Below are 27703 nucleotides of genomic sequence, written 5' to 3' on the forward strand. Positions count from 1 at the left end.
AGAGTCAAGGTTTTCACTTCAATCAGCTGAATTTTGATTTCGCATTAACTGGCATTAACTCAGCCCGTTAATCTGAGACAAAGCCAGCTGCTCATTTAAGCTTTCTGGTTTGATCAGAAAAGAAAACATTGGTCCATACGCCTGAAAGTCCTGAAAACACATTGTGAATTCTGTCTCGAGTCTACGGATGTATCCATGTATTTTCGTGATGCTGATGCTGCACTGAGCGGACAGCTCCTGAAGCATTTGAAGTGTTGGAATGTGGAAATTTCAACATTGCTTGAAAAAACTGCCAGCTAGCAACGTCCCTCTCACCGGTAGGCTAAGTTATTTTTAGCCAATTACAAATTGAATCTGGTAGTTGGGGTTGTTAGCTAAGATACCATCATTAAGAAGCAGCAGAACTAATGTGTGTATGCGAGCTAATTTGCGATATGCACCGCTGGCTCGGCCATTTGTTTTTTAATGCACCTTCTCAGATTAATTCACTGCTTGTCACGCCCAGGGCTGGACTGGGAAAAAAAACCAGCCTGGGCATTTTGACTGGAGACCAGCCCACCAGGTATTATAGGAAAAGACATAAACTTAGCCATAACTTTGGTTGTAAGATTCAGATAACTATTTATTAAAGGCTAGACATTTTAAATGAGAATAAGAAAGAAAAGTATTTCTTTGTGCCCCCCTTTCCCTGTTAATGCCCTACCTGGCCCCCCTGGCAAAACTTTGCTAGACCCGCCCCTGCACAGTTACCAGCTGTCAGCTACTTAGAAAAGGATCCTGGAACCACTAGCAGCAACAATTAGACAGGGTAGAGTGATTAAGGGCATAAATCGCAAGAAGAATGTAGAATGTATATAAATCAGTCTTTATGCGGATGATGTGTTACTTTTTCTCCAACACTCACAAACCACTCACTCTGAGGTAATTGCATTAATAAACTCTTTCTCAAGAGTTTCAGATTATTCGATAAACTGGTTAAAATCGAGAGTTCTTCCGCTTAATTGCTCCTTTCATAATTATTTTTCTACCCCACTGCAATTTGGAAATATTAAATATTTAGGTATTAATAAGGTATTTCCTAAGCTTGCAGATTTAACTAAATTAAACCAAATCCCACTTTTAAAATAATGGTCTTACCAAGAATTAATTATTAATTCTCAATGATACTGAGTAAACCATCACAAGACCGGTTTAGATCCCTGGAATCGTCCATTTCTACATTTCTTTGGAAAGATAAACCCCTGTGTATTAGCCTAAAAATGTTTCAAAGGACAAAGGATAAAGGTGATCTGCCTAATTTTCACCACGACTTCTTGGCCAACAGGCTACAATACATCTCAGGATGGTTAAAACGTACCCTCTTAGACGAGCATTGGCTAGACGTAGAACAGGCACTATGCTATAATATTTTCAGACCTACCATTCATTAGAGCTGGTCTCCTTCCCTGCTGCTGCGGGACCAGAGTGGTCTGCTTGTCTCTACCCTAGAGTAAAGGGAATCATTTCCTGTGTCTCGGGGTGGTTTGCCCCTCTAGGAGTGTTGGTGCCTGGACCTAGGAGTATAGAGTATATGGGAACTGTGAATGTGTGTATTGCGTTCATTTCTATGTTTTATGTTTTATTTATACAGCTCCAAGTCACAACAACAGTCGTCTCAAGGTGCTTTATATTGTAAGGTAGACCCTACAAGAATACGTACAGAGAAAAACCCAACAATCATAGCATCCTACAAGCAAGCGCTTAGGAAAAACTCCCTTTTAACAGGAAGAAACCTCCAGGAGAACCAGGCTCAGGGAGTGGCCGCCATCTGCTGCAAACGAAGGAATACAGTACAAAAGAGATGCTGTAGAACAGCGGTCCCCAACCCCCGGGCCTCGGACCGGTACCGGACCGTGAGTCGTTTGGTACTGGGCCGCGAGAGTTGAGGCTCAGGTGTGAAATGTATGGTTTTGAAAAGCAATTGAAAAGATGGATGTTGTAACATTCACCTTTGCCATCTCAGTATGGACATAGCAAAAGATATGTGTCAGTATATTATAAGGTCAATGGAGCTTTGGAAAACAGAGCTTTGTAAATTGTGGTAAAATTTTGAAAAGCTTTGTTTGATTTTTTTCACTGGTGTAATAATGAGTTGTTTTTGCTATGTTTTGTTTTTTTATTTTGATGACTTTATTGGATGCTGAAGGTGGGATTTTTTGCCCTCTGATTTATGTGGAGGTGAAATAGCTACTTACTGCTTGACTTTTTAAAGTCAAGTTTTGTCAGCCTGTTAGTGTATTTCTTCACATTACACTCCTGGCAATGAATAGTCTCCACCAGCTGAGTGTGCCTTGCCTGGAGCAAGGCCTGTATTCTTGGAGGACCAACAGAGAAAATGACTGGGTTTCAGAGCAGATAAAAGAGGACCAGTGGCCCTATTCTCATGTGGAATGTGAGGTTTTTAGACAAGTTTGGAGAATTGGTTAAGACTGACCAATACATTGAGTGTGGTTTGGTTGGTCCATGAAGTGCTACAAAAATAGAGCGAGACATGAACCTAGAACTTTGTGGCAGACAGGGACTGCTGGAGCAGTTTTTCAAGAGAGGAAGTAAAATATTCACAGTTGGTGTCAAGTCATGAAGATCAACAGTGACTCAGAGTTTCAGTTATAGTTCTTTATCTTACTGCTGCTTTTGATACTGTTGACCATGACATTCTAATTCAAAGGCTTCATGTTGGTTTAACAGGTCAGGTTCTGGACTGGCTTTCAAGATTTCTAACGGGTAGAAGTTTTTATGTTTCGGTTAGCAGCTTTAGTTCTGCACAAATCAAAATTCAATCAGGGGTTCCGCAAAGTCTGTCCTTGGTCCATTACTATTTAATCTGTGTCCATTTAGCCTGGAGAAATAGTTTGTTGCTTTATAAGAAAGCCCTCCGCAAAGCCAGAACACCTTACTATTCATCACTGATTGAAGAAAATAAGAACAACCCTAGGTTTCTCTTCAGCACTGTAGCCAGGCTGACAAAAAGTCAGAGTACTGTTGAGCCAACCATCCCTTTAACGTTAACTAGTAATGACTTCATGAACTTCTTCACAAATAAAATTTTAATCATTAGAGAAAAAATTACCAATAATCATCCACAGATGTAATATTATCTACAGCTACTTTCAATACCATTGATATTAATTTAGACTCTTTTTCTCCAATCAATCTTTCTGAGTTAACTTCAATAATTACTTCCTCCAAACCATCAACGTGTCTTTTAGACCCCATTCCCACAAAACTGCTCAAAGAAGTCCTGCCATTAATTAATGCTAAACCTATCTCTAATAATCAGCTATGTACCATAGGCCTTCAGGCCAGCAGTAGTTAAACCTTTACTTAAAAAGCCATCCCTGGACCCAGCTGTCTTAGCTAATTATAGACCAATCTCCAACCTTCCTTTCATATCAAAAAGCCTTGAAAGTGTAGTTGTCAAACAGCTAACAGATCATCTGAAGAGGAATGGCTTATTTGAAGAGTTTCAGTCAGGTTTCAGAGCCCATCACAGCACAGAAACAGCTTTAGTGAAGGTTACAAATGATCTTATGGCATCTGACAGTGGACTCATCTCTGTGCTTGTCCTGCTAGACCTCAGTGCAGCGATCGATACCGGTGACCATAATATTCCATTAGCGCGATTAGAGCACGCTGTAGGTATTACAGGTACTGCACTGCATATCATATCTATCTAATAGACTCCAATTTGTGCATGTAAATGGAGAGTCGTCTTCACACACTAAGGTCAATTATGGTGTTCCACAGGGTTCAGTGCTAGGACCAATTCTGTTTACATTATACATGCTTCCCCTAGGAAGTATCATAAGAAGATACAGTATACATTTTCATTGCTATGCAGAGGACACCCAACTCCATCTGTTCATGAAGCCAGATAACACACACACCAATTAGTTAAACTGCAGGAATGTCTTAAAGACAAAGACCTGGATGGCCACTAACTTTCTGCTTCTTAATTCAGATCAAACTGAGGTTATTGTACTCGGCCCTGAAAATCTTAGAAATATGGTCTCTAACCAGATTCTTATTCTGGATGGCATTACATTGGCCTCCAGTAACAATGTGAGGAACCTTGGAGTCATTTTTGACCAGGACATGTCCTTCAGTGCACATATTAAACAAATATGTAAGACTGCATTCTTCCATTTGTGCTAAACTTTATCTCTAAAGTTAGAAATATCCTGTCTCAGAGAGATGCTGAAAAACTAGTTCATGCATTTATTACTTCCAGGCTGGACTACTGCAATTCATTATTATCAGGATGTCCTAAAAGCTTGCTGAAAAGCCTCCAGCTAATCCAAAATGCTACAGCAAGAGTACTGACAGGGACTAGAAAGAGAGAGCAGATTTCTCCCGTTTTGGCTTCCCTTCATTGGCTTCCTGTTAAATCTAGAATTGAATTCAAAATCCTGCTCCTCACATACAAGGTCTTAAATAATCAGGCCCCATCTTATCTTAATGACCTTGTAGTACCATATCACCCTATTAGAGCACTTCGCTCTCACACTGCAGGCTTACTTGTTGTTCCTAGAGTATTTAAAAGTAGAATGGGAGGCAGAGCCTTCAGTTTTCAGGCCCCTCTTCTGTGGAACCAGCTTCCAGTTTGGATTCCGGAAACAGACACTATCTCTAATTTTAAGATTAGGCTTAAAACTTTCCTTTTTGCTAAAGCATATAGTTAGGGCTGGACCAGGTGACCCTGAATCCTCCCTTAGTTGTGCTGCAATAGACGTAGGCTGCCGGGGGATTCCCATGATGCATTGAGTTTTTCCTCTCCAGTCACCTTTCTCACTCACTATGTGTTAATAGACCTCTCTGCATTGAATCATACCTGTTGTTAATCTCTGTCTCTCTTCCACAGCATGTCTTTTATCCTGTTTTCCTTCTCTCACCCCAACTGGTAGGAGCAGATGGCCGCACCTCCCTGAGCCTGGTTCTGCTGGAGGTTTCTTCCTGTTAAAAGGAAGTTTTTCCCTCCCACTGTCGCCAAAGTGCTTGCTCATAGGGGGTCATATGATTGTTATGTTGTTCTCTGTATCTATTATTGTACAATCTACCATACAATATAAAGCCCCTTGAGGCGACTGCTGTTGTGTTTTGGCGTTGTATAAATAAAATTGAACAGAATTCAATTGAATTACAAGCTCTCATCTGATAGCCTACCATTCTTATGTAGATGACACATTGTTGTACTTCTCATTTTTCTCTGATAATCCAACCTCTGTTCACAATGTGAACAATAGTGACCTACACTGATGACATTAACTGCTGGATGTCTCAAAACTTTTACTGCTCAACAGAGACTGAAATAGAAACACAGTCAGCAAGTCAGGAAGCATGACATCATTTTGGACATTGATGTCAGTTTTGGTAACCATTCAATAAGGTTTGCAGAACTACTTTCTATCACTTAAAAATATAACATTAGAAATTTTTTTAAATTAAACTGACTCTGAGAAGCTTCTGTGCATTCATATTAGGTAGGTTAGCTTATTGTAGGTCTGCAAATATTCATTAAATTATGCAAATTTAATTAGAAAACAAAACGTCAACGGGTGTTATAAACAGGATAAATTGGCAAGTCTTAGTAAAGAGTCTAGTGCAGTGACAATGGTTTACACAGCAAAGTGAAGGATATGTGGTAATAAGAGTAGGGCTGCAACAATTCGAGTAATTCAGTTACAAAAAATTCTTGTCAACCATTCTTTGCTTTGATGTTTCATTTAATGCGCCACTCTATATTACGCAAATGTGTTAAACAATGTAAATGTGAATTTTTAAACCAGAATAAGACTAAAGAATCACCTGCAATACAAACGAATTTAGGAGCAGAGTGTGAACAAAAAGATTGATAACATTAAGCACAAAGCCCACAGTTTTAAACATCACTGATAACAGCAGCAATGATGACGCTGGCACAATTTAACATACAGGCGGAGTCTGTTCAAACACTGTGAAGAGCAAATAGACAGAACCTTACAGAGATGGTCAGCTTAAGTTGAGTGAAAGAAAAAGTGTTTCTAGCATCCAAAACAGCAGCGCTGTTCCTGTAATCACCATTACAAACTTTACTGGGAAAGGTAGTCCTTCATCAAAGCACCTGATCAACAAACTCAGATATGAAAAAAAAGCAAACTTTGTAGCTACTCTATGCACCACTGTTGTTTTGCACAGTGCATCCAATGCATCCATCGGAGTATGAATGTGTATGAATGGTACCTAGGAAGCACTAAGAACCCTAAGTGCTTGTGTGAATGGGTGCGATTGGGTGACTGTGTCATGTTGTGGAGTTTCCATCAGGTTTTCGAGCTCATCACAGTACAGAAACAGCTTTAGATAAGATTACAAATGATCTCATGGTCTCTGAAAGTAGACAGTGGACTCATCTCTGTGCTTGTCCTTGTTTCTCAGTGCAGCATTCGATACTTTTGATCATAGTATTTTATTGAGGCAATTGGAGCATGCCATAGGTATTAAGGGTATTGAACTGCAGGTGTTTGAATCATATCCATCTAACAAACTCCAATTTGTTCATGTAAATGAAGAGCCCTCTTCACACACTATAGTTAATTATGAAGTAGTGCTGGGTATCGTCACTGATTTCTGCTAAGCGTTTTGCAAATTGGTATCATGGTTTAGTATTGAACAGCAGAAATGAATCTTTCTTTTCCCAGGTAATTTTTGAAAAAAAGACAAACAACAACAAACACAAAAAACAACGACCGACAGCGCTGTACACAATGGTAGATTGGTGCGCAATAAGCAAGTGAATAATGCAGAAAACAAGAGATTTGAGATTGGAAACTGTTCTTGAATATCACTAAGAGAGAGAGAGAGCTGTGCAGGAAGTGTGATTTTATCATGGTGGAAGCAAAACAGCAAAGGTAAGAGGGAATTAATGATGATATTTATCAAACGTGAAGTGTAGGTCTGATCTTATTGTGCTGCTGGTTCAGTGAATTTTGGTCGGAGAGTGATCAAACCTGCAATGCTGCATCAGAATCGTTCTTACTCACCAGCCCCTACAGACACGGCTAAAAGCCAACATCTCACAGATTCTGATGTCGGGTCTGTGCTTTGTGTTTACGCCTTTTTGTGGAATCTGTTTACCTCTTCTCATTTGCTGTTTTAGTTGTTTGGTGGTTATTGGTGGTTGTTGAAATGAACGCTTTAACCTGAGATTCTGGCATTTCTGGCAAAATACATTTATATTTAAAAATCAATTCAGGGTTTAATTAATCGATATCAGGTTATTCAAGCTAAACTCTATTTTAATCTGAAAATTGATCATTGCAACTAGGGCAGGGTAATATGGCCAAAAATATTTATCACGATATATACTTGAAAATTTGCAATAACGATATAACTGACAAAGTAATTGACGCGAAGTGAAATACTTTACAACTCCACAACTTTATTAGTGTAAAAAAACCCATCAATGTATTTTCACTTAAACAAGGAACTGTTTTTTTTTATGTGCATTAAATGTATATAAAAAAAATTAACAGTGCAAATGCAAATTCCTTGCTGACAGTTTAACCAAAAGGCATTTCCAGTGGAAATGGCCAACATATCCTGAGCATAACCATGTATAATATCCACAAAACTTAAAAAGAGGTTATACACACAATGCGGTAATATTATGTTGAAGTAGTACATATTACTCCGCGAGGCTCCCGACTACTGTAGCCGTAAAGCCAATCCATCAAGCAGTGCGGCTTCGTAGCTTAGCAAAATTGTACTAAAACATTTTTTGAAAGTGCCATGTACCACATAAAATCGTTTCGGTAATAACGACCAAAAAATGTGCTTTGGTGTGTATCTGACGGACGAAAGCCAAATCAGTTCCACACCACTGAAGTTGCACAGTTTTTGCACCAATTCTGTTTCATCTGTTCAACAATCCGCTTTCGCCCTTCTCATTCTCCGTCACCGCCATGCTTTTTCCGCCATGTGTGTATGAAAACAAAGGCACTGTCATGCAAGTTTTGCCCATATTCTATCGCAATATTTCATTTTCTTATCATTGCCTAACATTTATTCCTACCAGGTTGGACTATTGCAATTCGTTATTATCAGGATGTCCTAAAATCTCTGAAAAGCCTTCAGTTGATTGATAAGAGCAAGAGCACTCACGGAGACTGGAAAGAGAAAGCATATTTCTCCTATACTGGCTTCCCTTTTAAACTCGGAATTGAATATAAAATCCTGCTCCTCACATACAAGCACTCGAATAGAGTGTTTAAAAGTAGCAGTAGTATGGGAGGCAAAACCTTCAGCTTTCAGGGCCTCTTCTGTGGAACCAGCTCCCAGTTTAGATTTGGGAGACACCCTCTCTACATTTAAGACTTTCCTTTTTGATACTCTCTTTATGCGCACTTCTGTTCTGGTTTAATTGTTCATTAACGGAAAGTGCTGGAATGCTGTTCCAGATGGTTCCAGCCTATTTTAATCCCTGTCTATAAGCCACTTCAATAAATATTAATCAAGGGCCCAATCATCAACATTAGGAAATTGAATTAGGTCAACTGCCCACTTATTCAGTCCCAAAGAAAAGCTACTTGCTGTTCAAATTTTTTTTTTTAAATCACTGTGAGCAGTGCTAACATAACCCTAACCCATTATATTAAAATTATGCTGTTTAGTTTAAGAGTTTCTCAGAAACAGTTGATGTGCATGTGAAAATGTTTTCATATTGTGTTTGTTGTGCCATTTTAACTGTTTTTTTATTTTAAAAAGAATTTTTTTTAAAGGATTAATATCCTAATAATGCTCCACACCTTCTGAGTGTGGCCCAGTACAAGGGTATTTGTATGTAATGACCTAATAAGTGAATGAAAATAGATTTTTTTAAAATCGTTGCTTTCCCTTAACAAATCCAGCTTGCTCCTATGAAACAATAGTTGGTATAATATTTTGCAGACAATGTGGGAAAGCTTAGCAAGGATCTTAGCATCCACATTTATTAAGAAGAGGTCTGTAAGGATTCAAATCTTTGCAGCTCCTATCTTTTTTTTTTAACATGAGATTTACTGAGGCTTGCATTAGAGTAGGGTAGAGTGCCATGATGCAATGATTCCTTATATACCACAAGCAGTAATGGGGACAGTTTATCCTGAATTTCTTTTAAAGATTTCAACAGGGAATCTGCCCAAACTGCGAGATTTATTCTCATGGCAACAATGATTTCTCCAACAGTCAATGGTGAGTCAAGTTCTTTAGCAGTGTCCAAGGTTTTACATATTTTTTTATGTATTTATTTAATTACTGTAATTGTCGGGCTATAAGCCGCTACTTTTTGCACAAGCTTTGAACCCTGCGGCTTTTAGTCAGGTGCGGCTTTTCTATGGATTGTCCATGATTTTTCTCATATCGTAAGACGATTTGTTTTGTTTGTTCCGCTGTTGTACGGCACTGCGTTGCCTAGCGGAAGGGCATGTGATCAGATACACAGTATCGGGGTTCAAGAGTGGTATGTTGGTCACATGTCCATCCACCAGGCAACATAGTGCCGTACAAGTAGCGCGAAAAACAAACTTCAAAGTAGCGCTACGCGTTCAGCGGAAGGCATGGATGGTGAGCGGCGATAAACTTGCGAAAAGCAAGTTATGCTCAACTCCACCGGTGGAATCTGACAGCGTGGAAAGTGTGAAAACATCCATGATCACCAACGGATTTCGAAGGGCTGGACCCCTTCTGAGGGTGTTCGACTCTGACACTGACAACGAGGATTTGTTTGGTTTTGAAAGTGACAACGAAGGAAAGAAGCTGAGAGTGGATGACGTAGCCATCCTGAGCCTGTTCGTATCCGACACTGGAGAAGAGGACTTTGGTGGTTTTAGTGCGCAGGAAGATGGTGGTGAATGACTGACTTTTCTTCTTGTTAAAGCCGTGTCACTGCACCTGAGCCTAAAAGGTAGTCCGAATCTATTTTTCTGGTGTGCTGTAGGTTATTGTTATGTACTACATTTGTTACTCATTTATGAAGCACGGTACATGTTTGGTACTTGTAATTACCGCTACTTGTGCATATACCTAAAAAGTTATGCTAATATGTACCCATAACTTGTTTTTCAAAATATTAATAAAAGGGGTGTGTCTCCAAACAGCCATCTCTTTCCTGACAATTCCCTTTGTGCATATTCTCTTACATATGATAAGTCAACATTGAAACACCTGCGGCTTTTAGTCAGGTGCGGCTAATGTATGTACAAAACAGGATTTTCCCCTGATTTTAGCTTGTGCGGCTAATATTCAGGTGCGCTTTGTAGTCCGGGAAATACGGTATTTCTTTTCAAATATTTAACTATTTGCACAGCAAAAGAACCATCCTCAGAAGGGTAAAATATATGTAATGCAATAATTTGATGCCACTGTAACACCATTTAAATACTGAAGGTCCTGGGTGGAAAAAATTGTGAATTTAATAGTTAGAAATAATATTATTTCAATTTTAACTGGAGAATAGAGTCCTGAAATTACTCCTATGCAGTCTAGTGGAGATAAAATGTAACACTGAAACAGTGAAAAGTGGTGTTACAAAAAATAGAGGCTCTACCCTCAGGAACAATATATGTCTGCAGAGACCAACCAAACCTGACAACAGCCTATTGTAAGGATACTCAGTGAACTAGCTTTAATTAGATGTGACCAGTGCAGACAAGTGGAATCAACGGACAGTGCCCACTAAAGCTGCAGTCTGAATGTTCAGTACAGTGCTACAATTAGAAAAAGAGACTTTTGCAAATTCATGTATCTCACACTGGTGAATTAAAACAATATTTTTTAAATTTCCACAGACAATTTTCACTCTGATTTAAGTTTTTGTAAAAACTGGATCTAAAAAGTTTGTGTTGGATTTTTAAAAAACAGCAGCTTTATACAGCCACTGCCACAGAAACAACAACATATAAACAACAACTGTGCGGCAACAGTGCTAACCACCGTGACCTGTACTTTCTGCTCCTACATTTTCACAATGAGCTTGTTACTTTTACTTTAATGCATTTGGATTAAGTTATTGTTTTTTCACTGCGAGCTTCCAAACATTACACCAATTTTAGCCTAAACAGTAAGGCATAAATGGTAATCCTGTTCATGTGTTAATCACCAGAGAATGCTGCATAAAAAGAGATGATGTGTGCCAAATTTTGTGTGCAGTTTGTCACACAGTGTGTTGGCCCAGCTGCTGTATTTTACAGGGAAAGAAAAGAAAGAGAGCTAACTTCACTCAGAGATAGAGAAAGATAAGAAAGACGGTGAGCAAGACGACCGGTTAGATTTAAAGTTAAGGACTGCTCAGTGGTATTTGATAAACTGGACATTTAAAGCTTAGATGTAACTCCTCATGTTTCTAAATTAGATATTAGGTCTGTACTTGTGACATTATGTCTTTTCATATTGTGAAACATGCTGCAAAATAAACTGAGGTAAACTAACTCAGTTTGCTTAGATCACTTAGATCCTGGATCTCTATTTAAAGGCTGCATAAAAATACTCTGCAGGTTAATGCAGGATAAACAGGTTAGATTGTGTGTGACTAGTGCAGTGGCTGTGGTTTCAAGGTCAGAGGTTACATCAATTGTAACAGAGATTCATATGATTTTTAACTGATAGTGCTTAGATCCATTGAATGAATTCCACCTTCATACCAACTGTATAGAGTGGTCCCTCGTTTGTCATGGTAGTTACGTTCTAAAAATAACCCGCAATAGGTGAAACAGCCAACTTTATGTTTTACAATTATTACAAAAAAACCCTCACTACACACTTTATACACTTTTCTCAGACAGGCCAGAAGATTTTCACACTTTTCTCTCTTGTTTAAACACTTTCAGGTTCAAGCCTTCGTAGAAAAATAAGTCCAGTATTATAGAATGAAACCAAAGGTATCCACGGTTGCCTTTGACGGTGCAAAACGTTTTGTCGACATTGTTGTGTTTGTTGGGGATACAACTTAAAAACTAGTGATGTGCGATACCACTGATTTCCTATCCGATCCGATACCAAGTAAAATTCAGGGTGGTATCTACGATACTGATCCGATGCCGATACTTTGTACAAAAACGTATTTTATTTATTGTATCTCAAATTATAGCGTCATAATGATTACTTGTTCTTATCACTTAATACTGCAGAATTCATCATATAGAAACAAAAAAGCTGAATTGTGCGCTATTTGAACACCTTGCCTGCCTGCAGCACTAAAGGACTCCGTGAGAGACGTCTGTCTCGCCCTAGCAGCACCTGTCCCTGTCCACTCCTCCTCTTCAGTTCGCCTCAACATACGCTCGTCATATTCTGTGATACGATTTACTCTGGGGTGTTTGACAAATTTGTGGTGTTGCCACAACACCTCACTTTCTTGCCACATGTATGCAAACCACGTCTCAGCTGTTTGTGGATGTAAAATACGTCCACACATAACTCCAATTACGCTTAGCCATTGTTGTGAGTGTGCACACCAAGGGGCTGCGACACATTTATACAGCTGTATTTCGCACATGACTATGAAAGGCGGAAGAGAAAGTAGTTCCTTCCAATGTAGACAATCCGAATGAAATAAGTTCTTTCCACTGTGTTCCTGTTAATGATAAACTACAAATTTAGCCTAAATTACTAAAGTATTGATCAGAGGTATCAGAGGAATTGATATTTCAGCATTGATCCGCACATCACTATTAAAAACTAAGAACTTCAGAGTCACATTGCTAGCAAGCGATTGAATATTTATGTAAATTTGACAAGCTGAACGCACTCTGTACTGTGGTCTACAGCCAATCAAGACGCAGAACACAATGCGCTATAAAAAATTTTTTTTTTTAAAAAAGCATGGAAAATTGCACAAAAAAAAAAAAAAAACGAGCAAACAGCAGTAGCAGATGTCCTGACTGGGTTGTACGTTAGCATTTAGATCCCTCCAGAGTTTTGTGCACACGGTTTAGGTAAAAATGAAAAAGGTTGAGGTTTTACATTTAGTTCAGTATTACCTGTTGCCTGTGTCCTTGTCTTTTGGGAAAATACTTTACACAAGTAATGGCTCAAAAAGGATTCCTTTTTTTTTTTTTTACTGTGCTGCAATTGATCACCGAAATATTTGTGCCATTAATTAGTATCAACTAATTTTTATTCAATCTCCACATAGGATATGCTTGTGAAGATGAAATATGGGGGAGAGCAGAAGTGCGTTGAAATTCCACAAAGTGATGAATGAAGGACATGCATATTGTATTGAAGAAATAAGTGATGAGAATGCTGTTATTTGCATTTACCAGCTCACCTATGTCAGACCTTTTGATAAACAAAATTCTAATGAAAGTGAGAACATGTACACTGTTACATCTTTCAGAAAATGTTTTGAAATTGTGGTGCACAGTTCAGAATAAATGTTTTTCAAAAACCATTGCGTCTTTTTAGTAAATGTTTATTTCCAAAATGAATTTCTAAAAGTTCAGAACAGTAAAATTCCCGCTTTTTAGAAGTAATTAGAAGATAACTCTTACGTAGTTAAACTAAAATACTCTTTGAGAGTTAATATATAAACTCTTAACACCTAGTTAGCATTAGTAAGTGTTAATTTTTCAACTCCAGACAGATTTGGTGTTTAACACTAAATCAGAGTTAACGTACCAACTCTCCAAAAAGAGTTAAATTAACACTCTCTGGTGTGGACCCATATAGACACTTTAATAATGTTGAAATCAAATCTGACAGTGTTAATTTGGACATGCTGGATTTGCTGTGTACTGTCTAATATAAAGACAAACAGTGTACTGTCAGTGTTGAGGATGAAAATCAGGCAGGAGAACTCATTAAACACCCCCTTACATCTTGTTAAATTCAGAAATCCACAAACAGCAGCAGATCAACTGATCACAACCTGTACACTACGAAAATCTCCTGGGGCTCTAAATAGAAATTATTGTGAGTTATGATACTTTTCCCCACATTAAGCCATTACAACCATTACAATTGTTCCCCTACTGACTAACTCCCCAATTTGGTCCCAAATGCGACCTAATTTCTCAATGGTGCGACTAAAAAAAATCCTAGGTCGCACCATGCGACCAGCCGTTCGAGTGAAAGAAAAAAAGTCTATGCAACTCTGAAAGTCTATGTGTGGCCAACAGCAGACAACATTATGCCCTATCATGACCTAACTGTGCTGCTGAAGCGCCGCAGCACCGACTCCGTGCTGCTGTTCGATTGATTTCTGTGTCATGCAAGTGTCTCTGCACAGTCGGCAGAAAAGGGAAATGACGAAGGAAGTCTTTCCCACAATAATCCAATAGTGCATGGCGACACCTGCACATTCTGCCAATGTTCCGCCAAAAAAGATCCTAGGCAGCACCGCTGCGACCAGCCATTCGAGTGAAAAAAACAAACAAACAAAAAAGACTCTGCAACTCTTAAAGTCTCTGTGTGGTTAACAACAGCCACCAGGGCTCACAAAATCGCCCGGGATGTCGGGCTAGCGATTTTTCCAGTCGGGCTACAAAAATCCATCTCAGTCCTGCCCGTCGAGCTATCGTAGGAAGGAAAAATATATGTCAATGCTTTTGCATTCTTTCGCAAATGTAGCTGGGTAATTATGTCATTGGCATCGATGAACCACTGTCAATATGTGACATTTGAAATCGCGTTTGAATTTGGACTTGTTTTTTGCTTTCACTTTGCGATCACACGAACTGTGTCTAGAGATCAGCAGCACTGATTGGTGAGTGACAGATTAATTGCGCACTAATTCCTCTGGCATTGTCTTATCAATCGTTAGCTTACTATTCAAACATGACAAGTGAAATCTCCTGCAGCAAGCTTAAACATGTCATAGAGGTTAATTGCGCAGAGAATCGCTGACCGTTATGTAAGTACGTGTGTAAATGCAGATGGATTTACGCAGGAATTTTAGTTCTGCAGAGCCAAATAAGACAGGTCAGGGTGAAGAAGGGACAGCCAAAGAAAAGCCTACCAGAAAACGGAAAAGTTATGGCAAATCAGAGTATGAGGCAAAAAGAAAGCGCAGCTTTTTTGGTTTCATGGTCAAAAGAATTTCTGTGGTTGGAATATAATAAGCTAAATAACATAATAACATTTAATGTTCTGCCGGGTGTGTTGAGTTTCCCTCGATTTCTGAGTTGACAAGCACCTTTGTTATTGGGACCAGTAATTTTAAGAAAGACCCCCCCTCAGAACCCATGAGAAATGCAAAAATGCATTATTGCTCAGTCTGCAGTATCTTTCCCAGAACAAACACCAATTGCAAATAACATACTAAAAATAAACCAAGCACAACAAGAAGTCCTGAAAAATCTGTTTAGAACAGCGTACTATGTTACAAAGAGTGAACTACCATTGGCAATATTTAGCAGTCTTTGCAAACTTCAAAAAGCAAATGTCCTAGATCTTGGAGTTCCTGCCCGAAGGAAGGGATTTTGAACCAGGGATTTTGAAATTTTGTGAGCCCTGGGAGCCATTATGCCCATATTGTGGTCTAAACCAATCAGATATTGAGATGTTTAGTTCAAAGCCTTTGAGGCACTTTTAATTTTGACTTTCTTTTTATTTTATATATCTTGAGATATTTTAAGTTTAAATTTCAGTTCAGCGAAGCACTTTAAGCACAAGAACTTTTTCAGTACCGTATTTTTCGGACTATAAGGTGCACTTAAAATCCTTTCATTTCCTCAAAAGTGTGCCTTATGTATGAATTCTATTTGTGCTTACTGAACGTGACCAGATTTATGTGTTACACAGCACTCAAAAATCTGTCAAAATGTTTTAGTACGACTTCAGTAAGCAATGAAACCACACCGCTTGACGGACTGTTGGAGCATTACAACTACCATAGTCAGGAGCCTTGCAGATTAATACGTACCGTGCTTCAACATAATATTACCGTATTGCGTGTGTATAAGGACCCAAAAATGGCACCTGTTAAGAGACATGCTCATGAAGCAGATTTCAAATTCTATCAGTCATGCAGTATGACATGGGAATAGAGCAGCAGCAAGAGAATTCAACATTAATGAATCAATGGTACAAAAGTGAAGGAAGCAAGAAGAATGCATTTCATATCTTAATAACGTACATCTGCCATAGAGTTGCTAGCTTAGTTAGCATCAGTGAATTGAACTGGCATTTACTTTCTACTGAAATGATAAATTCAAAAAAACGGACACGCATTTAATTGCCCATATTCATCTGATTTCTAGCAACAGAACTTCAGCAAGTGGTTATTAAGCAGAAAGGTGGATAAATAATGGTAATACAGCTAATGTCCTGAGAAGTAAGTTTCACAATTGCCATGAATGAGGAGGCTTTGCATCCAGCTTGCGATGTGTGTGGCAACTGCTACAGGCAGGACCTGAAGCCAGTCAAGGTGCATCTAGATATGCGTGGCATTAAAAAAAGCAAATACTAGACTAAACGCACACATTTAGATGTACAATTTCTGATATGTTCACACTGAAAGCCTCACAACTTAAACATGAATATTGGCAAAATATCTAGGCAATTTAGCTGTCAGGTTTCAAAGGATATGTCAGCTGGTTGTTGAGTTAAGATACATTGATGGTACATAGATTACCAACTTTTTAGCTCGATTTCCTTGATGTTTCAGTTTATTTGGAGTGTATGTTTAAATGTAAGCATCCCATCAGATCATGGGGAAAAAAATTCAGGTTTTTTTTTTTTTTAACTAATTTGTGGTGCTAAGCACAGTGTCATAGACAAAGGACTGGGATGCAGTAGAGCTGCAGTACATGTGTGAAAAGAGCTTATGGTGAAACTGAGAACAATAACATGCCCATTCTCTTACTCACACGCCAATTGCACAAACGCTGGGGATGAAGCACTAGAACACAGCAACAGGCAACCCCCATCATGGATAAAGAAGGCATCCAAAGAAATCCCCCAACTCTCTCCCTCTCATACACACGCAGGAAGATGAAGGAAGGGGGGAGAGGGCATGCAGAGTGCTGGCATTTGGCTCAAACAGACGCTCACAAAGCTCTTGGGACCCCAGAGATGCAGGAAAAGCAGGGGGAGAGTGAAGAAGGAGGAGGGGTTGCAGCAATGCCATTTCCAAGCAGCCAGCCTGTGGAGCAAGGCACTCGGAGAGAAGGAGAACAAACAGAATAGAGAGAATAGCTGCATCTTCTCCTCCCCCTCCTCTCTTTCTTCCATGTGGAGGTCAGTGTGCTCAGTGGGGAGGATCAGCCACTGCAGCCAGTCCTACAGTGCTCTGCAAAGTGCTCTCACATATTATCTGCAGCAATGCAGCCCGAGTCCTGATATGCAGCCACAAGAACACAGAAACAACATCAAGGCTGGAACATCTATCAGTATACTGCTAAAAAAAAAATCCCGACTAACATCGGAAGCCCAGCCTCATCCAGCAATGTTACACTGTCAGAAATTGCTCAGAGCTGCTAGGCTTTATTGTGAAAGGAAAATGTTAGTCATGAGGCTGAATTGTTAATAAATATGACTACAAACCTGTTTCACTTGATTGCAAAAATGATGCAGCTCTAAATCAGCACCAATCTAACAAGTTTAGGTTTAGGTAATGAAATATGCACATGCCACATTATCATCAAAAGTACCTGGAAAACGAAGGCAATCTAAACATTTCTGCCATCTTTTAAAGGCAAATCTCTAAATTTTTAAATCCCACATCACACACGATAATTACCACTCAGAGGCACAACAAAACATCTCCAGCTCAGTTCACTTGTATTTCCTCTGTATCATGGACAACTCATGACACCTCCTACACAAGACAGTTCTGAGGCAGCAGAGCTCCTTCCTCAGACTGACTCAACCATAAAAAGTGCTTCGGGAAATTATTCCTACCATTCTCTGTAAGTATAAGACGTGGTTGTTCAAACATACATATAGTAGGGTTTTTTTTTCCAATTTAATTCAATTTATAAATGGGGCCAAATCTTAGCAACTGTTGCCTCAAGGCAAGTTGTAGCACACATAGAAAAACAAAACAAAACAAACAAAAAAAAAGTGTTTCAAAAGAAGAACTCATCATGTTACATTCCACAACATAAATCGAAGTATTTTGTGTCCTAAATATGAATATTGAATTGCAGTTTTCTGTTAGTGTTTACTCTGAGTAATTTACTCACATGGGACAAAGTTTAGACAAAAAGGCTTATAGTTGCATCACTCCCACAAACTTAATAACCAGGTTTAAACAAATCTACAAACAAAATATCAGAAATATTTCATACAAGATGATATATTTTAGTATGTACAAAAAGCTATAATTAAACCTGCCACACTGCAGTCTAAAGCAGCCACTGTATTCCAATTAGGCCTTGCATAACAGGTAAAGGACAAGGGTGCAAAGAAGGAATTGTTAAGTATGGATAAGAGGTGATGATGAAGGGAGGAACTGTTGGGGAATGAGGAGTGGAAAAGGAGCTGCACGGACTCTGGCAGGGCAGAGCCAATTAACAGTGGATGCCTAGCTGGTCTTGTCTACCTGATGAAAGGTGAGAGGAGGAGGAAGCACCTTCATACTCTCTCCATCTTTCTGGCATACACACACACAGTAGCAGATGTGTGCAGACACGCACATGACCGATTTAAGCTGACATAGCAGTCTTTCTCTCTCCCTAATATATATATGCGATGCTTTTTCTGAATACTATCGTCATGTGTGAAAAACAGTAGAGAAAAAAAAAAGGCACCTCTTTGCTATTGGTGGAAAAATGTATCATGTCGACAAATAAAAAAAAAGTGGCATCATGTGGGATTTTATTGTTTTGGAATGATTTGGGAGTGGCGGCAGCAAGATCCAGCGGGCGAGAGAGAGAAAGAGATGTGTAACGTTTAGGGTGGAGTGCATAGTTAGTGTGTTGTGTGATTGTTGTTTTGCTTTGTGTCAGTAAGGGTACTAATGAACGTCACAAAGGAAGACACCATCTCCACTGAACAATGTCTCCAGGTGGAAAATCAGAGGAATCGTACACCTGTTGTCAGGCCTGCAGGGTTTATCCCTGTGGTGTTCTCCCCTGCCTTGTGGTGGACAAACTTTTTTTTTTTTTTTTACTGGCAAAAATAATTTGTGGGGCATCTTATTGTGACAGCTGATTGTTCTCTCGTTTTAGTTTTAGTAGTTTTTTTTAATGGTTGTACAAAAAAAACAAAAATAAACAATGAAATTAAATGAAAAAATAACTGTACATGCAGACATAAGATTGTGCTGAAAACAATGATACCACACAAGGCAAAAAAACATTTAAAGGTGAAATATAAATGTAAAATCAAAAGCAGTCAAATATGGCCAATTATAATCTGGAACTAAGTGGGTTAACTTTTTCTGCTAGGTCCCCCTTTGTTTTACAAGAATAATGCTCCCTGTATCCCACTGTAACTTTACTGTATAAAGAGCTAACATCTCCAAAATGTCAGGAGTAAGTTAGTCATTACAAGAAGTGTTTGTGAACTAAAAATCAAGAATGTGGGATACTGTCTGTCCGTGATTTGGAGAGCCCAGCTCATGCTCCCGATGCAGGGGAAACCAATTCTGCAGGGGAGATCTACCTTGGGACTTGTGCAGGTGAAGCCAAAGGGAAGATATACTTCACCATATTTTCTAGTCTTTGGCTTGGAAGGAAGTTGGTTTGGAAACATATTTGGCGATGCTTCATCTCCTGCTTTGCATTTGTGTGGGAGCCCCGTCAAAAACCTGTCCACTATGCCATCAGTCTCCAAGCGTGTTTTTTTTTGCTTTTTTTGCCCCAGGGGGCGGGCCCCACACTTTGGGAATCTCTGGTTTAATTCAACAAAGCGTGAAAAATTAGGTTTAAATTTCTTTGTCATGACAGTGCAGAATTTCTGACATTTCCCATATGGAAAAGAAATAGTAAAAACTTATATGATTTACTCATGAAAGAGCCCACTTTCATAAGTAAATCATATAAGGCTTACATGATTTACTCATGAAAGTGGCCACTTTCTCATTACTTTCATATATTGTTTTAGTAAGTATCCAAAACATAAAAGGTTCATTATATATTTTTTCAAGGGATCTTATATCTGTTTTCACTCTTGTATGCTTTTCATACAAGTTTCACACAAGACAGATACAAACTTTATAAGATTTATATATATCTTTTCCATATGGGTTTGTTTAAGTGTAAGCATGTAACAATTTTATTTTTTTCCAACAAAAAACTTAGACTTGTGTTTGTGAATGAACCACCTCAATTGTGTAGCTTTCTGGATTTTATACTTATTAGGCTACATATTTATTATACAGTAAAGTTGGGAGATTGGACGAATATATTGACTATTGACAACAGGGTGAGCCTATACCCATCATTTTTACAAGAGCAATTTATTTATTTATCATTTCCCCAGGAGTACGTTTGCTAATAATGTTGGTTGAAGCTTACAGAAGCAGTCAACAGAAAAAATAATACCGCTGTTTCAACGGCACCCTCTTCCAGCTGTGAACAAATGCACCCTCCTCAGAGTGCACAAAAATGCAGCGACTCATTTACTGAAACTCATAACAGAAAGAAAGAAAGTTAGTTCAGAAAAAAACATACATTTTATTTCTTTCTTCTTTTTTTTTTAAACCCACAGTGGTGGGGAGGGAAACAATAAGAAATTGGCTTCTTTTTTCCACTATAACCGTGTTTACAGGCAGCTCCGGTGTTTGTCTTACACACTCAACCAAACAACAAATACAAAATTAAACAAACAGTTACTTAAAAATCAAAATGTCTCTTCCAGCAAACATTAAAAAAACAAACAAACAGATTCTCTGCCGTATTGTTAAGTCTATTGTTAAGTCTTTGGTGCATCTCAAATAAATAAATAAATAATCCCAAAAGTAGCTATATTAATACTGAAACAAACAAGAAAAGAAGGCAAAATATTCCCTCCAAACACAACTTATACATTGAAATTGCGCAAATCAGTCCATGCATGATTATATTGCTTCGCCCATCAAAAAGTCTGCACAAACATATCCCCTATCGTTGGTTATTGGACTGACGATTGTCAGTTGGAAAATTTTTACATATCACCCAACCTTACTATACAGTGCATAAAATCAAAATTCACATGTAACTGAAACGTTTAATTATGCGGGCTACAAAAACAAATTAAGTTTAGATTATATTTATATGAAACCTGTACACTTACTAAATATGTATACTTCATTTTAACCATATGTAATATCTACATATGTGTGTGTGTGTGTGTGTGGGGGTGGGGGGGGGGGGGGGGTGGGAAGGTTTTGATTTTGCCACCCCATTTGATGTCCATGCCGCCCTAAGAAAATTTCTTTAGATCCGCCCCTGCCAGTGCTCATGGTGAAAAGCGCACAAGCTACAGACTTTTTCATTAATGCAGCTCCACCCTGAAGATCGGCCTTACTGGCCGCTAGTAACCTTGATGACATAGCTTCTCTTCACACACACTACATTTCGATGCCCCCCCCCCCTCCCCTCAATGCCCACGGGACACTTAAAACCAGTCCCAGTTGTTGCTTCCATCTGTATGTCTGCAGCAACACACATGTTAACCTCGAAACTAGAGCACGTCTGCATCGCAGACGTACATCACAAGAAGCATCCGAGGATTTCTCCCGAGCGCGTCCAGTATCATGAAACACGACGATTATTTTTTTATCATCTTCGTTCCACTCCCAGAGCACTGCAGCTCCGGCGATATGAGCGCTGCTGTAGGCGACAGCATTACAGAAATCATTCACATAAAGGTGCGACGGAGGCCTGCTTTGTGTGTGTGTACTAAAGTTGCATGACCAGTACCACACAGCTGGGCTAGTCCCAGTGGAGCAAAGACAGCTACACAGCGGTTCAGTCATGGCGGCTGCAGCGGAGACTGGACCACTAATGGTCGGAGCCCGCCGACCACCGTTTTCCCTCCATACCGTGAGGTAGCGCGTACCTACTGCGCTGTAACACGGCGAAAGCAGCAGCTAGAGCTCATCTCACCTCCACCATCCCTGTTTTCAGTAAGGAGAAAAGAAAATGCACTGCCGGCTCTCCAGAGCCGTCCCCCGCATTCATTTCGCACCTTTGCCCCCCACCAGCCCCTAAGCTACATGCGGTTTCCCGCGGAACTCACCCGGCCACGCTGCAGAAGACCTCGGTACGAAAGTCCGTCCAACTCCGCACGATCCTCCAACAATGACTGCAGAATGTCCGCTTCGATCTGATCCGCGCCCCCGCTCTGCTGATGCTGCTCCGCGAGCCGCGCGCTCACGACGAGGCCGGGGCGTGTGCAGAGATGCACGGGCAGAGCGCAACCTGCCGGAGATGCACAGATTTAACCAATTCTTTGCTCCATTTAGTCAAGTCTACGGTGGCTGGAAAGTGCAAAGCCCAACAAATTAAAAAACGGCAACAAATTGAAAAACGGCAACAAATTAAAAAACCACAACAAATTTAAAAACCGCAACAAATTAAAAATCCGCAACAAATTAAAAAACCGCAACAAATTAAAAATCCTTGACAGAAAGGGATTGTAGGGATTGAAGTGACACAACGATTAGCCTAATAGGGCTTTTGGAGAGTGATGTCACGACAGGGGGCGTGGTCAGGATTTTTGGTTGAGGCGCCATGTTTCTGGGCCGAACAAAGCGCTAGCGAAAAATACACGGATAACACCAGCTATGGTTCGTACTTGCTGTGCGGTCGGTTGTAAAGTTAGATCACACGACCGGCAAGGGAATAAGGTTGAAAATGGTTTATCTTTCTATTCTTTCCCCACCTGGAAGCAACATGAGGCAGCTATGTATGGATGTTACCAAAACGAGACGAGCTGATATCCAGTTCTCTTCCATCTCCAAATATCTGTTGGTGTGCTCCAGACATTTTCATTCCGGTAAGTTATAGATATGTTCATATCACTCTTTATCCGGTCTTTTAAGTCTGACATCACTAGCCGTGTCTTGGCTCAAACTCCGCTGCAGGTCCATAAATCACATGATCACTGTGGCATCACTGAGTGTTCGAAAAACTATCTAAAGTCTTTCATCTGTAATAAAATGATCAGCGTTCTGCTCTACCATGTGTAACAATTGAGTTTATCATCCAGGCATCCATGAAAACGAAATTAGCAGGAAGTTAGCTCGCTAGATTCCATCTAATTACAATATAGCATGTCCTAACTGAGGGATTTTGGAAACAAATTCAAACGTACAGCTCTGCTATCACTTCCAACATAAATGAAGACAGAAAACTAAACAGCAGTGACGTTTGTAGGGTTACTGAAGTTTGGCTAGCTGGTGTATAACGATGTGCTACGTGACCGCTAGCGACACAGCTATGTTAGCATAATATAAACACTAACTTTTTCCACTCGAAAAAAGTTAACGTGAGTGTTCTCGGTGGTCAGGAACAAATGTAATCTCATGGCAGGATGCTGTAAACGGACCAAACTTCAGCCAGGAGAACAACTGAGATAATCCATCCACAAGGATGAATAGGATTAGTCATTCATATACTGCTGCATGGGCTGGGCTGTAGCTACATCATAAGGTTTTAAAAACTGAGCTTTCAAATGATCAGTGGTGATAGAAGCAGAGGGAGGCCAACAGTGATCACTTACTGTTTTTAGGAGTTTTTTGAGATTAAATAGAAGACAATACAAAACATTAAACATGTTAACAACACAAAACCCATATTAAACGCAGACTACTTTAGGCCTGGAAGCAGGATTTGTCACGCCATCACTTAAAGACCAGATAGCCTATTAGTTTTCTTTTCGATGCACTCTGAGGTCATAGCAAATTAGAAAAAAAAAACATCCTAATGAGTGATTTTGCAGAACTACGTTCTATTTATAGACTTGCTAATTATTTGGCGTTATTGCAGCAAACCAGCCAATGAAATGGATGAAACATCGTGACTGGGTTCCAGCGCTACACAAGGGACCTGCTTCAAACAAACCACCATGCCAATCAGATTACTTCTTCCATGTGATGGTGAAGAGGTGACCCTTCTGGATAAGACGGTGAAGGTTTGCTGCCGTTTTGGTGAACAGTGTGGTAGTAAAACCAGGGAAAAATGAAACTTGCTCCTGTTAAATATTCTTAAGTCTTGTGCTGTATAGATAGCGGTAATTTTTCAGAAGATAAATTGAAGTAATTGATAGTAAATTTTTCAGAAGATAAATTGAAGTAATTGATAGTAAATTAAGTAGTGTTAGTAGTGGGTGATATCGTGTAAATGCTGTCATGATTTTGTGTAAACATTTTGTCTTTTATAAACTATAAATGACATGGATTCTACATTGTAACTGATGGGATGTTCTATAATAAAAAAAGAGGCAAAAATTAGGCATAAATCTAGACCCCTATATAAAACATTATGGGTCATTCCCACAACCCACAGCTTTACTGTGCTCCAGCAAAGTATCCAATAGCAGTGACAACTCCTCCACAGTAGCAGGTGGGATTTTTCTTTTTTTGAGGACGGCTCCTTTTACCTTTCAATACGGATTCAGTTTATGTTTTGATCCAGAGCCGTTTTGGGGCAGCTGAAGAGGAGAAGTCTATCTTATGGCCAACCTCTGGCTGTATCTTTGTCATATTACCAAGCAAAAGCCAGTATGCAGGTTCATCTGTAACAGCCCTTGTGCCACAGATCCGCACTGTTGCTTCTACTTTAAAAAGAAGAACAGCGACATGGCTGCAGGTCTCCACGACGCCGGCCATACAGGTGCAGTGGGCGGCTTCAACCTTCCCTGTGATGCTCACAATGACCCATGGCTGTAATGCTGGTTCATTCAGTCTTTGAGAGTGCAGTACCTGAAACATACAAGTTAATTTAAAGACAAAGACTCTAATGAGCCAAGGCCAACATAAATGTGTTTTATCTACTTTCAAATCCATTTATCATAAATGTAACAAAGTGTTTAGAAAGTTAGCACATACATGTAATTTTCCATTTTTTTTATGTATCCATCTATAGAATGCTGCATGTTATATTCCAAATCTGCCTTTTCTCTTTCAGAAACCTGCCTTCAGAAAATGAAACTAAAGTATGTCATCACTTTCAGGATGGAGAAAGCATAAAGTTTGACTTTAGGTGACAATTATGGACACGTAATATGATAAGGAGATTCTGCAGGTCATTACCCAGATAGCAAGGAGACATTGAATAGATGTTGATTTTCCATCTGAACCATCAGAATCGTCAGGCTTGAAATGTCAACACAAAACCAATGTTGAAACAACATTGAAATACTGATGAAACCTGACACTGACATTGAAATAACATTGATTCACTGTTGTTCTGTCATCGTTGATTGTTGATCTATTTATAGTTGACAAGGTGACAACAATCACGTTGAAAAACCATTGATTTATGGTTGGGCGGGAAATTAAAGCTGCTACCACTTGGACTATTCCATAGCCCCCCCTCTCACAGTGGTACATCCCTTCAGGTAACCATTGTCTTGTACAGTAGAGCGGGACATTAGATTTACTCTCAGCGGAATTGACCGGAGAAGGCATCAGTTCATGCACTGCACTGGCCTGCACCACGATTAATATAAGGTAAGAATGAATGACTTTTGTTCTATTCGTTATTTCCACAGTTGCATTTGAATCACAGTAAAAAACAAACAAACTTGTTAATGTGAAGTTTCGGACAAAATGTGGGAGCCCGAAATTGTGTCTACTTTCATCTTACAATCCGGCAACAAATAAATTGCACTGCGAACAAAGTCAACAAAGAAAACATTTTCGTTTCATACTTTTCCGTTATATTCCCTTACAAAGCTAGCTTTAACGCTTCGAGGGTTCCTTTGTTCTTGCCGTCGCCTCGGCGCTTGACCCAGACTTTCGCTCTGTAGTTGCTTTTTAGCATAGTACTACAAAAAATTGTAAATCTGTGATATATGATTGATAAACGTAAAGGTAACTGTATAAATGTGTTCAATGACTTTGTTACTTTTAATGATTGGAGAGCACCCGCTTCGATTCGCACTCAATTCAAGCTTTACGTTGCACGCTCACCTAACTTTACGTTGCACGCTCACCTAACTTTACGTTGCACGCTCACCTAACTTTACGTTGCACGCTCACCTAACTTTACGATGCACGCTCACCTACCTTGCGTTTGCACCTTTTGTCCACACGTAAACTGCGTTTTATTATTTATTTATTTATTAGTTTTTCGCCTCTCACTGCTTAAGCCATTAATCTTTCTGGAATTGTTTTTTTTAAACAGATGCGACCTCACAAAAGATATTAGCTATGCTGTCAGACCTGACGACAGCTGTTAACGAACTCCGTGAGGAGGTCAGAGCCATCCGCCATCCCTGCTGCAATGAATCGGTAGATGCTGGGGTACTGCCTCTGGATTTGCCCTTGCACAACATTGAGGAGCTAAACAATGCAGAGGCAACTCTTTAATCATAAGAGGCAAATAAGGCAATGGTAAGTATATAAAGGTTATGTACACTTTGTAACTATAAAGTGTAATAGCTGTCAGATGTGATTTAAATACATAACAACGGCCTGTTGATTAAACACACAAGCACTTGCATACACATTTAAGACATGAGACACGCTAATTCCATCTCTTAAAATGTGTCTATAGGTGAGACGCTTTGCCTTGATTGGAGGGACCACACTGGAGGTGCGAGTCCGCCGTGTAATGGCTTATGCCATTACAAACGAGCTGGCCTCGGTACTCAACTGGGCAGGGAAAAAAACCAAGGACCAGACAAAGCAAAAAATGGCATTTAAAGATACAGCGCTCTGCAAATGCATATATGGTGGTAAGTTTTACAGTTTTTTTGCTATATTACTTTGTCTTTCTTAATAACAAGACTTTCATGTCCGGTTAATCTGGAGATGGAGTCTTTGGTCTTTGGCTTGTTTAGTCCTCGGGTTGTAGTTGTACAGCCCGAGGACCCCATGTTTATTTTGTTTTAAAGGATACATGGCACACCATGCTAAGACTTATCACTTTTTCCGCTCATAGCTCTTTGGGAATCAAATGCGGCAGTTTGCAGATTTACGCCTGGTGACTTTCATGTTTATCAGCCTAGGAGTTTACATACTTTCTCCCCGCTGAAGACAGTTAACAAGAGCTTATTCATGTGCTCTAATTCACTTTTTTTGTTTGTGTGTGTGTATTTTTTTCCTAGATGGCCTGACGCAGCAGTTAGGGGCAAACTCTATGTTCGAGTTTGTCTTTGCACAAGCAGTGCAGAAATGGCTCCGATACGCCCCAGATCGTATGGGTATGGGTGGTGCAGGACGCACATCATGCATCCCCATCCCAGAGTAAAAAATTACAAACTTCTGTGAAACATATAAATGTAAATAGGAAACTGTCTTTTAATAAAGTATTTAGCAAACGAAACATGCCTATTGACCTTTTTTTGTTTATTTTTTTTCTCTGTTACATCACATGCAATGCTTTCTTATTTTAGGATATTAATATTGACATGATACATTGTGAGACATTTGTTGTTTTTTTTATAAAGGGTGTCCAATTTGAGGAATAAGTACAATTATGTCTTTCGGTGGTTTAAGTATTGATGGAAACATGCAGCAGTTTAGTATTGGTTAAAATACCTATAAAGAAAGGTAGATTTCCAGTCATGATTTAACTGTTGTTTTAATAAAAAGCAACTGCGAAAGAGGTGGAAA

The 27703-nt window shown here is 39.4% G+C and overlaps 1 protein-coding gene and 1 long non-coding RNA gene across 6 annotated transcripts in view; one reads left to right on the forward strand and one right to left on the reverse strand.

Moving 5' to 3' along the window:
* Positions 1 to 22262, reverse strand: part of fat3a (FAT atypical cadherin 3a) — a 163957-nt gene extending 141695 nt beyond the window's left edge. For all 5 annotated transcript variants that reach the window (XM_087841751.1, XM_087841745.1, XM_087841750.1 and 2 more), the window contains exon 1: positions 22159 to 22262. The gene's annotated coding sequence lies outside the window, so the exon portion shown is untranslated. The remainder of the gene's footprint in view (positions 1 to 22158) is intronic.
* A 3343-nt stretch (positions 22263 to 25605) lies between these two features.
* Positions 25606 to 27453, forward strand: LOC148106474 (uncharacterized). The gene is made up of 3 exons (XR_015719417.1): positions 25606 to 26479; positions 26643 to 26823; positions 27196 to 27453. It is a non-coding gene; the product is annotated as an uncharacterized LOC148106474 (long non-coding RNA).
* The last annotated feature ends 250 nt before the right edge of the window (positions 27454 to 27703 follow it).

This window comes from Neolamprologus brichardi, chromosome 1 (genome assembly GCF_056152115.1).
Source record: "Neolamprologus brichardi isolate AB-2024 chromosome 1, ASM5615211v1, whole genome shotgun sequence".
Taxonomy (NCBI): Eukaryota; Metazoa; Chordata; class Actinopteri; order Cichliformes; family Cichlidae; genus Neolamprologus; species Neolamprologus brichardi.